This window comes from Calliphora vicina, chromosome X, assembly GCF_958450345.1.
Source record: "Calliphora vicina chromosome X, idCalVici1.1, whole genome shotgun sequence".
NCBI classification, from domain to species: domain Eukaryota; kingdom Metazoa; phylum Arthropoda; class Insecta; order Diptera; family Calliphoridae; genus Calliphora; species Calliphora vicina.
In genome coordinates this window covers 262,501-272,389 of record NC_088785.1, presented here as the reverse complement: position 1 = coordinate 272,389, position 9,889 = coordinate 262,501, and the positions used below count along the sequence as shown (strand labels likewise).

At 31.8% G+C, this 9,889-nt stretch overlaps 2 non-coding genes and 1 pseudogene across 2 annotated transcripts; all 3 read right to left on the bottom strand.

Moving 5' to 3' along the window:
- Positions 1-228: 228 nt before the first annotated feature.
- On the bottom strand, positions 229-2,958 carry LOC135962950 (large subunit ribosomal RNA; annotated as a pseudogene).
- A 330-nt stretch (positions 2,959-3,288) lies between these two features.
- On the bottom strand, positions 3,289-3,468 carry LOC135962958 (5.8S ribosomal RNA). Its single transcript, XR_010576770.1, has one exon. It is a non-coding gene; the product is annotated as a 5.8S ribosomal RNA (ribosomal RNA).
- Positions 3,469-4,092: 624 nt separating this feature from the next.
- LOC135962873 (small subunit ribosomal RNA) lies at positions 4,093-6,079 on the bottom strand. Its single transcript, XR_010576715.1, has one exon. It is a non-coding gene; the product is annotated as a small subunit ribosomal RNA (ribosomal RNA).
- Positions 6,080-9,889: the final 3,810 nt, after the last annotated feature.

Sequence of the window (9,889 nt, the reverse complement as noted above, 5' to 3'; positions counted from 1 at the left end):
TCAACTTTTACTATACACACACACACACTATGTATAATAATACACACGTTTGATTCTTCGTCAACCGATTTTTAATCTGCCTATATCTTAGGCATCCGCCAACCGATTCACAAAATATCACTTTCTCCCGAATCTACTGAGTCCAAGCTTTAAAATCCACTATCGCTCTTTTTAATATTCGCACTATAACACTTTAAATTTACGTACCGAAAATCCGCTTATAAAAACACGTCTGATCAGCTCAACGTAAAACGCACAAGTGTAGTAGATAGGGACAGTAGGAATCTCGTTAATCCATTCATGCGCGTCACTAATTAGATGACGAGGCATTTGGCTACCTTAAGAGAGTCATAGTTACTCCCGCCGTTTACCCGCGCTTACTTGAATTTCTTCACTTTGACATTCAGAGCACTGGGCAGAAATCACATTGTGTCAACACCCGCTAGGGCCATCACAATGCTTTGTTTTAATTAGACAGTCGGATTCCCCAAGTCCGTGCCAGTTCTGAATTGATTGTTAATTGATAGTCGTTATAATTTAAAAGGAATATATCTTGCGATAATTCCCTAAAAATTTTAGCAAGAAAGTTCCACAATTGGCTACGTAACTACTATCCGGGGAACAAGATCCGAGAATCTCTATTTACCCAGAACGAGTACATAAACCATGTTATTGCTTCCCAATCAAGCCCGACTATCTCAATCTTCAGAGCCAATCCTTATCCCGAAGTTACGGATCTAATTTGCCGACTTCCCTTACCTACATTATTCTATCGACTAGAGACTCTTCACCTTGGAGACCAGCTGCGGATATTGGTACGGCCTGTTGAGAAGTTTGCGTGACCCCACCATAAATTTTCAAGGTCCGAGGAGAAAATATCGACACAACAGTAAATGTCATGCTCTTCTAGTCCATCTACCATATCTCTCTTCGAAAGACTTCCATGGTAGTACGACTATAAAACAGAAAAGAAAACTCTTCCGATACCTCTCGACGGCTTCTTTATGGTCGTTCCTGTTGCCAGGATGAGCACAAGGCCCATATTTAATAACAAACGGATACTCAACAGGTTACGGAATTGGAACCGTATTCCCTTTCGTTCAAAATTATTCAAGTGTTTAATTACTAAGCAATTTTACTTCCTTTTCATTATAACTTGAAAATTTTCGGCTTTCGCCTTAAACTTAGGACCGACTAACTCGTGATCAACCACTGTTCACACGAAACCCTTCTCCACTTCAGTCCTCCAAGGTCTCATTCGATTATTTGCTACTACCACCAAGATCTGTACCAATGGCAGCTCCATGCAGGCTTACGCCAAACACTTCTATGCTCACCATTGTACCCTCCTACTCACTAAAGTTTCAAAGTTTATAATCCAACCGAAATTGAACATAAACCATTTACTTTAGCGGTAATGTATAGGTATACAACTTAAGCGCCATCCATTTTAAGGGCTAGTTGCTTCGGCAGGTGAGTTGTTACACACTCCTTAGCGGATTACGACTTCCATGTCCACCGTCCTGCTGTTTTAAGCAACCAACGCCTTTCATGGTATCTGCATGAGTTGTTAATTTGGGCACCGTAACATTACGTTTGGTTCATCCCACAGCGCCAGTTCTGCTTACCAAAAGTGGCCCACTGGGCACATTATATCACAACCACTACCTTCATACCAAGAAAGGTGAGGTTCTTACCCATTTAAAGTTTGAGAATAGGTTAAGATCGTTTCGACCCTAAGGCCTCTAATCATTCGCTTTACCAGATAAGATTATTTTACATAATTTTTAAATGCACCAGCTATCCTGAGGGAAACTTCGGAGGGAACCAGCTACTAGATGGTTCGATTGGTCTTTCGCCCCTATACTCAATTCTGACAATCGATTTGCACGTCAGAACTGTTTCGGTCTTCCATCAGGGTTTCCCCTGACTTCAACCTGATCAAGTATAGTTCACCATCTTTCGGGTCACAGCATATATGCTCAAGGTACGCTCTAGTTAGAGGTATAAATAATATAAATACTATTATACATAACTGTATAGAACGCCCCGGGATTGAATTAATAGACTATAAATAGGCTAAAAACTAATCCCATTAAATTAAGTTATGTTAATTACGCTATTAGGTTTTTATTCCCAATAACTTGCAAATATGTTAGACTCCTTGGTCCGTGTTTCAAGACGGGTCCCGAAGGTATCCTGAATCTTTCGCATTGTTAATCATATAAGTGCATATAATAAACATAAAGATCAATGATCAATATGCTATTATAAAATATAAATATTTAAGCACTATATATAATAAATCTATCAACACTTTATCAAATCAAAAGCATTTATTCGATATTAAAATGCAAGCAAAATAATTTGAATAAACTTAAGCAAATGATCTTATGATAAATATATTTATGTTAATAGATTACAATGTCCTTTATAGAAAAAATGCACACCATTATTATAATATTATAAATATTAAAATCATAAAGATGAATTTTCCATAACGGATATTCAGGTTCATCGGGCTTAACCTCTAAGCAGTTTCACGTACTATTTAACTCTCTATTCAGAGTTCTTTTCAACTTTCCCTCACGGTACTTGTTTACTATCGGTCTCATGGTTATATTTAGTTTTAGATGGAGTTTACCACCCACTTAGTGCTGCACTATCAAGCAACACGACTCTTTGGAAATGCCATCTAGTAATCATTAACGTTATACGGGCCTGGCACCCTCTTTGGGTAAATGGTCTCATTTAAGAAGGACTTAAATCGTTAATTTCTCATACTAGAAATTTGACATTCCATACACTGCATCTCACATTTGCCATAAAGACAAAGTGACTTAGTGCTGAACTATTTTCTTTTCGCTCGCCGCTACTAAGAAAATCCTTGTTAGTTTCTTTTCCTCCCCTCATTAATATGCTTAAATTCAGGGGGTAATCCCATATGAGTTGAGGTTGTAATAAAAAAATTTTTTAAATCATAAAATATCAAAACCACAAATAGAAATCATTTCTTTTATTTTCTGTTTAAATAAAAAATTCTTTTTAATAGAGAGGCAATCCTAGTTTCATAAAAAAATATTTTATGCTAGACCTTCCTCAATAAAAAAATGAATATAAAATATATAATATTAAATACTCTGATTTTATTCGTTAGAGGTTTTGTATCTTTAACTTTTAGTATTATGAATATAGTAGAATATCCAGTAATACAACATGTGCTTTTAAAAAATTTTACATATTAAATATATAAAAGATTTTTAAAGCAACTTATTTAGCATAGTCTTACAACCCTCAACCATATGTAGTCCAAGCAGCACTCTAATTATAAATTAAAGTACCTTACAGCATGGACTGCGATATGCGTTCAAAATGTCGATGTTCATGTGTCCTGCAGTTCACACGATGACGCACAGTTTGCTGCGTTCTTCATCGACCCATGAGCCAAGTGATCCACCGCTTAGAGTGATATATTTATTTTTGTTTAAATAGCAATTCATAAATTTGTTTATTGAAAGAAATCAAAAATACACCAAACCAAATTGGCATATATCAATTCCTTCAATAATATTTTTTTTAATTTTAAAACATACCACAAAGTTTGTTGCGAATATCTTAGTTCTTTTAGAAAGAACAATTTTTTTTAACTTGTATACAAGTACAACTATAATTGTGAGTTTAATTTTTATGCAATGTATGGATATACAATAAATTGTATTGCCAGTACACTAAAATGAATATATTATATATATTTCAAATATTCCCATCCAATGTATGATTTAAGTTCATAAATCAGTACATCTTTTTTTAATAAAAGAGAATAAAAGAAAATATATTATATATATATATAATTTCCAACGACTTTTTTTATAATATTATTAAAATATAATATTATTTTATTATTAAAGAGTTTTTCTTTCAATAACACTTTTAGTGTTTTTCTCTTTTTTTTTTATAAAAAAAAAATATTTAAATATTTTTAATTTTATTTTTATTAGCCTTTTTTTTTAAAGGGCATTATGTTTTTTTTTTTATTAATATTTTTTATATATAAATATATAAAAAAAATTTTTTTATCGGTTAGGAACACATTAATGATCCTTCCGCAGGTTCACCTACGGAAACCTTGTTACGACTTTTACTTCCTCTAAATAATCAAGTTCGGTCAACTTTTGCGAAACAACCGTAACACACAAGGCGTTACAGTGATCACGTCCGGAGACCTCACTAAATAATTCAATCGGTAGTAGCGACGGGCGGTGTGTACAAAGGGCAGGGACGTAATCAATGCGAGTTAATGACTCACACTTACTGGGAATTCCAAGTTCATGTGAACAGTTTCAGTTCACAATCCCAAGCATGAAAGTGGTTCAGCGGTTTACCCGGACCTCTCGGTCTAGGAAATACACGTTGATACTTTCATTGTAGCGCGCGTGCAGCCCAGGACATCTAAGGGCATCACAGACCTGTTATTGCTCAATCTCATTATTGCTAGACGCAATTTGTCCATTTAAGAAGCTAGTGTCCTTATAATGGGACAAACCAACAGGTACGGCTCCACTTTCATAAACACATTCAAACACTCACACATTTTACTGCACTCATGAATGAAGGCTACAAAAGCTTCAAACACCATAATCCTGAAAGCATCTATTTAATATATTTGAGTCTCGTTCGTTATCGGAATTAACCAGACAAATCACTCCACGAACTAAGAACGGCCATGCACCACCACCCATAGATTCGAGAAAGAGCTATCAATCTGTCTTACACACTTATGTTCGGACCTGGTAAGTTTTCCCGTGTTGAGTCAAATTAAGCCGCAGGCTCCACTCCTGGTGGTGCCCTTCCGTCAATTCCTTTAAGTTTCAGCTTTGCAACCATACTTCCCCCGGAGCCCAAAAGCTTTGGTTTCCCGGGAAGCGACTGAGAGAGCCATGATAGTAGCTACACCCAATTGCTAGCTGGCATCGTTTATGGTTAGAACTAGGGCGGTATCTGATCGCCTTCGAACCTCTAACTTTCGTTCTTGATTAATGAAAACATCTTTGGCAAATGCTTTCGCTTAAGTTAGTCTTACGACGGTCCAAGAATTTCACCTCTCGCGTCGTAATACTAATGCCCCCAAACTGCTTCTATTAATCATTACCTCTTGATCTAAAAACCAATGAAAGTAGAACAGAGGTCTTATTTCATTATTCCATGCACAAAATATTCAGGCATTTGGAGCCTGCTTTAAGCACTCTAATTTGTTCAAAGTAATTGTACCGGCCCACAACAACACTCGATGAAGAGCACTGAAGCAGGTTTAAATAGGAGGAATATGCACAAATACAAGTATTTAATACATATAAGAACTCCACCGGTAATACGCTTACATACATAAGGTACAGTACAAACTACAATTATAGTTGTACTACCCGTATGAAGCACAAGTTCAACTACGAACGTTTTAACCGCAACAACTTTAATATACGCTATTGGAGCTGGAGTTACCGCGGCTGCTGGCACCAGACTTGCCCTCCAATAGGTCCTTGTTAAAGGATTTAAAGTGTACTCATTCCAATTACAGGGCCTCTAATATGAGTCCTGTATTGTTATTTTTCGTCACTACCTCCCCGAGCTGGGAGTGGGTAATTTACGCGCCTGCTGCCTTCCTTAGATGTGGTAGCCGTTTCTCAGGCTCCCTCTCCGGAATCGAACCCTGATTCCCCGTTACCCGTTGCAACCATGGTAGTCCTAGATACTACCATCAAAAGTTGATAGGGCAGACATTTGAAAGATCTGTCGTCGGTACAAGACCATACGATCAGCAAGTTATCTAGAGTTCAACCATAATAACGATCTTGCGATCGCTTGGTTTTAGCCTAATAAAAGCATACGTCCCAAAGGTCCGTATTTATATTGCATGTATTAGCTCTAGAATTACCACAGTTATCCAAGTAACTGTTAACGATCTAAGGAACCATAACTGATATAATGAGCCTTTTGCGGTTTCACTTTTAATTCGTGTGTACTTAGACATGCATGGCTTAATCTTTGAGACAAGCATATAACTACTGGCAGGATCAACCAGAATAATGTTTTATTTATATTATTTGTTTTCAATTGGTTTTAGTTGAAAAGAAATTTAACGAAAATCAGCTTTTTATCGCGTCATATTCGTCATTCCAAATTCACTGTTCTTGATTTTTAAACAATATATTGTTCTATTATCATTTATTTCACATTGCATCATATAATATTTTTCAATATATATGATATTTTTTGATATGCAATTAAGAATTACATTTCATTCATATTTCATTTTTACATTTTATACATTTTTGAAAAACACCAAAAAATCTTCACCAAAAAAATCTTATATAAAAAAAACTAAGAAAATACTTATTTTTCTTTATTCGATTTTAACAAAATAAATTTACCAATGCAAATATTGAAATCCCCAAGAATATAAAAAAATTCTTGTTCTAGAGACCAAAGCATCATAAATAATTTTAGCACATTGAATAAAAATTAATTTTAATATTTCAATAAAGAAAAATTAAAATTATAAAAAAAAAAAATAAAATAAATAATTACACTAACGAATAACTATACAGTTCAATCAACAAACTAAAAAAATTTGTCGACAAACTTAAATAGATTCATCGTTAGCGGCAAATAAACTAAAAAAAGTTTTCATTGCTCTCCCCACACACAAAATACTATACCACATATATTCAACGCAAATAATAAAATAGATATTTAAAAACCTCAATACACAATATAAAAAACAAGCAAATAGTTCCAACATTCACGTTGTAACATTCTTGCACAATATCATCATTCGCATTCGATTTTCATTCTTAAATCAATTTTAACACACCGTATATTAGTATTTTTGATGTTTTGTGTGAATATTTAGTATCTCTGCATTTTATGTCAAGAGTATATAGAGATAGTTACATACAACTTCCCCGCCAATTTCGTTTTCCGAAACTTTAAAATTGTATATCTTGAGTTCTAAGCAACTTTTTTGAAATTTTCTTTTTGATTATGAATCGTACGAATTATTACTAATTTTTGGATAAAAAAAATTTTTAAATTTTCTAAAATTGTAGATTTTTTTTTTTTGAAATTTCAAAATTTCAAAATTTCTATTTCCCTAACTTACAAAAGTAAGAAAAATTAAAATAAAATTTTATCGATTTTGATAATTTTTTTAAGAAATTTCATACAATATGAACTAATATCAACATCTAAATAGATTTTCTTTTCAAATTGTTCAATATTTCAAAATAAAAAATTTTCGATTTTTTCAAAAATTTTATTATTTTATGAAATATTTCCTTAAATTGTAAAAATTTGTATGAAAAATATACTTTTCTTTATTATTTTTGGGATTTTGTATGAAAATCATTATAGATTTTAGTCCACATTTTTTTCAATTTATAACATTTAACTAATAAATAGTATTATTTTCACAAATTTAACAAATTTGTATAAAAATTTAACTTTTCTTTATTATTTTTGGTACTATTATAAAGGAAAATCATTATAGATTTTATTAAATCCACAATACATTTTATATTTTGTTTTGTTTTGTGTAGTAGTATTGTTATTATTAGTAGAGGAGTAAAACTAAATAATTTTAATACATACATCCATCCATCTATACATTCATCTCATTAGCAAACAACATTTTTGTGTATAAGTAATAGAGTAGAGTAGAGTAAAACTAAATAATTTTAATACATCTATCATCAGCAAACAAGGGACAGTATAATTTTCCTAGGGACAGTAGGAAACTCGTTAATCCATTCATATGTGTCACTAATTAGATGACGAGAACTTTGTCTACCTAATGACGTTAATATTTAATTCCGCCGTTCAACCGCGCTTACAGTATCACATTTTTGTGTAAGCATTAGAGTAAAACTACTCTATCGTTATTTTTATCGCTTAATAATGATGTGTGAGCCAATATTTTTTCTTTTTTCACAATGATGTGGCGATGAGAGCCAACATTTTTTTTAAATAAATTTTTCTACTTTGAAATTAGAATGAAACTACTCAGTATTTTTCTTTTTTTTACTTCATAATGATAGGATGAGCCAATATTTTATTATTTTCTTCACAATAATGTGATGAGCCAATATTTTATTAAATTTTTTCATAATGATGTGGTGATGAGAGTCAACATTTTTTTTTTAAATATAGGGACAGTAGGAATCTCGTTAATCCATTCATATGCATCACTAATTCGATGATGAGGACTTTGTCTAACTTAAGACCTTAATATTTAATGCCGCCGTTCAACAGCGCTTACTGAAATTTCTTCACATTGACAACATTCAGAGCACTGGACAGAATCAAATTTTTGTCAGCATTAGAGTAAAACTACTTTGTATTTTTTCATTGTCGCTTAATAATGACATAGCGGAGCCATCATTTTTTTTTTTTGTAATAAATTTTAGAGTAAAACTACTTTGTATTTTTTCATTATCGCTTAATAATGATGAACTGAGCCATCATTTTTTTTTTTTGTAATAAATTTTAGAGTAAAACTACTTTGTATTTTTTCATTATCGCTTAATAATGATGAACTGAGCCATCATTTTTTTTTTTTGTAATAAATTTTTTCATCTCATCAACCACGCTTACTCGAATTTCTTCACATTGACATTCAGAGCACTTGGCAGAATGAAATTTTTCAAAATATTGTTAAGAAAAATATTTATTATTTAGTTAATTTCTTTTCACACATTCAATTTTCAAAATATTCTTCTTTATTATTTGTATAATAAAGAATCTAGTGTTTAATCCATTCAATATCAAAACATCATGAGCTGCTTACTCGATTTTGTTAACATTAGAGTAAAACTAGTTAAACCATTCATATTCATAATCACTATTTGTATGACGAGGTATTTGGCTACCTTATGATCTTAATATTTGCTACAGCCGTTTAAAAAACAAATAATGGCTCAGTACCGCATTATTAAGCGACAATGAAAAAATTCAAAGTAGTTTTACTCTAAAATTTATTTATGGGCAGAATAAAATTTTTCAAAACATTGTTAAGAAAAATATTTATTATTTAGTTAATTTCTTTTCACACATTAAATTTTCAAAATATTCTTCTTTATTATTTGTATAATAAAGAATCTAGTGTTTAATCCATTCAATATCAAAACATCATGAGCTGCTTACTCGATTTTGTTAACATTAGAGTAAAACTAGTTAAACCATTCATATTCATCATCACTATTTGTATGATGACGAGGTATTTGGCTACCTTATGATCTTAATATTTAATACAGCCGTTTAAACGCGCTTACTCGAATTTCTTCACATTGACATTCAGAGCACTTGGCAGAATGAAATTTTTCAAAACATTGTTAAGAAAAATATTTATTATTTAGTTAATTTCTTTTCACACATTCAATTTTCAAAATATTCTCATTTATTATTTGTATAATAAATAATCTAGTGTTTAATCCATTCAATATCAAAACATCATTAGCTGCTTACTCGAATTTGTTAAAATTAGAGTAAAACTAGTTAAACCATTCATATTCATCATCACTATTTGTATGACGAGGTATTTGGCTACCTCCTTATGATCTTAATATTTAATACAGCCGTTTAAACGCGCTTACTCGAATTTCTTCACATTGACATTCAGAGCACTTGGCAGAATGAAATTTTTCAAAACATTGTTAAGAAAAATATTTTTATTATTTAGTTAATTTCTTTTCACACATTCAATTTTCAAAATATTCTTATTTATTATTTGTATAATAAAGAATCTAGAGTTTAATCCATTCAATATCAAAACATCACGAGCAGCTTACTCGATTTTGTTAACATAGAGTAAAACTAGTTAATCCATTCATATTCATCA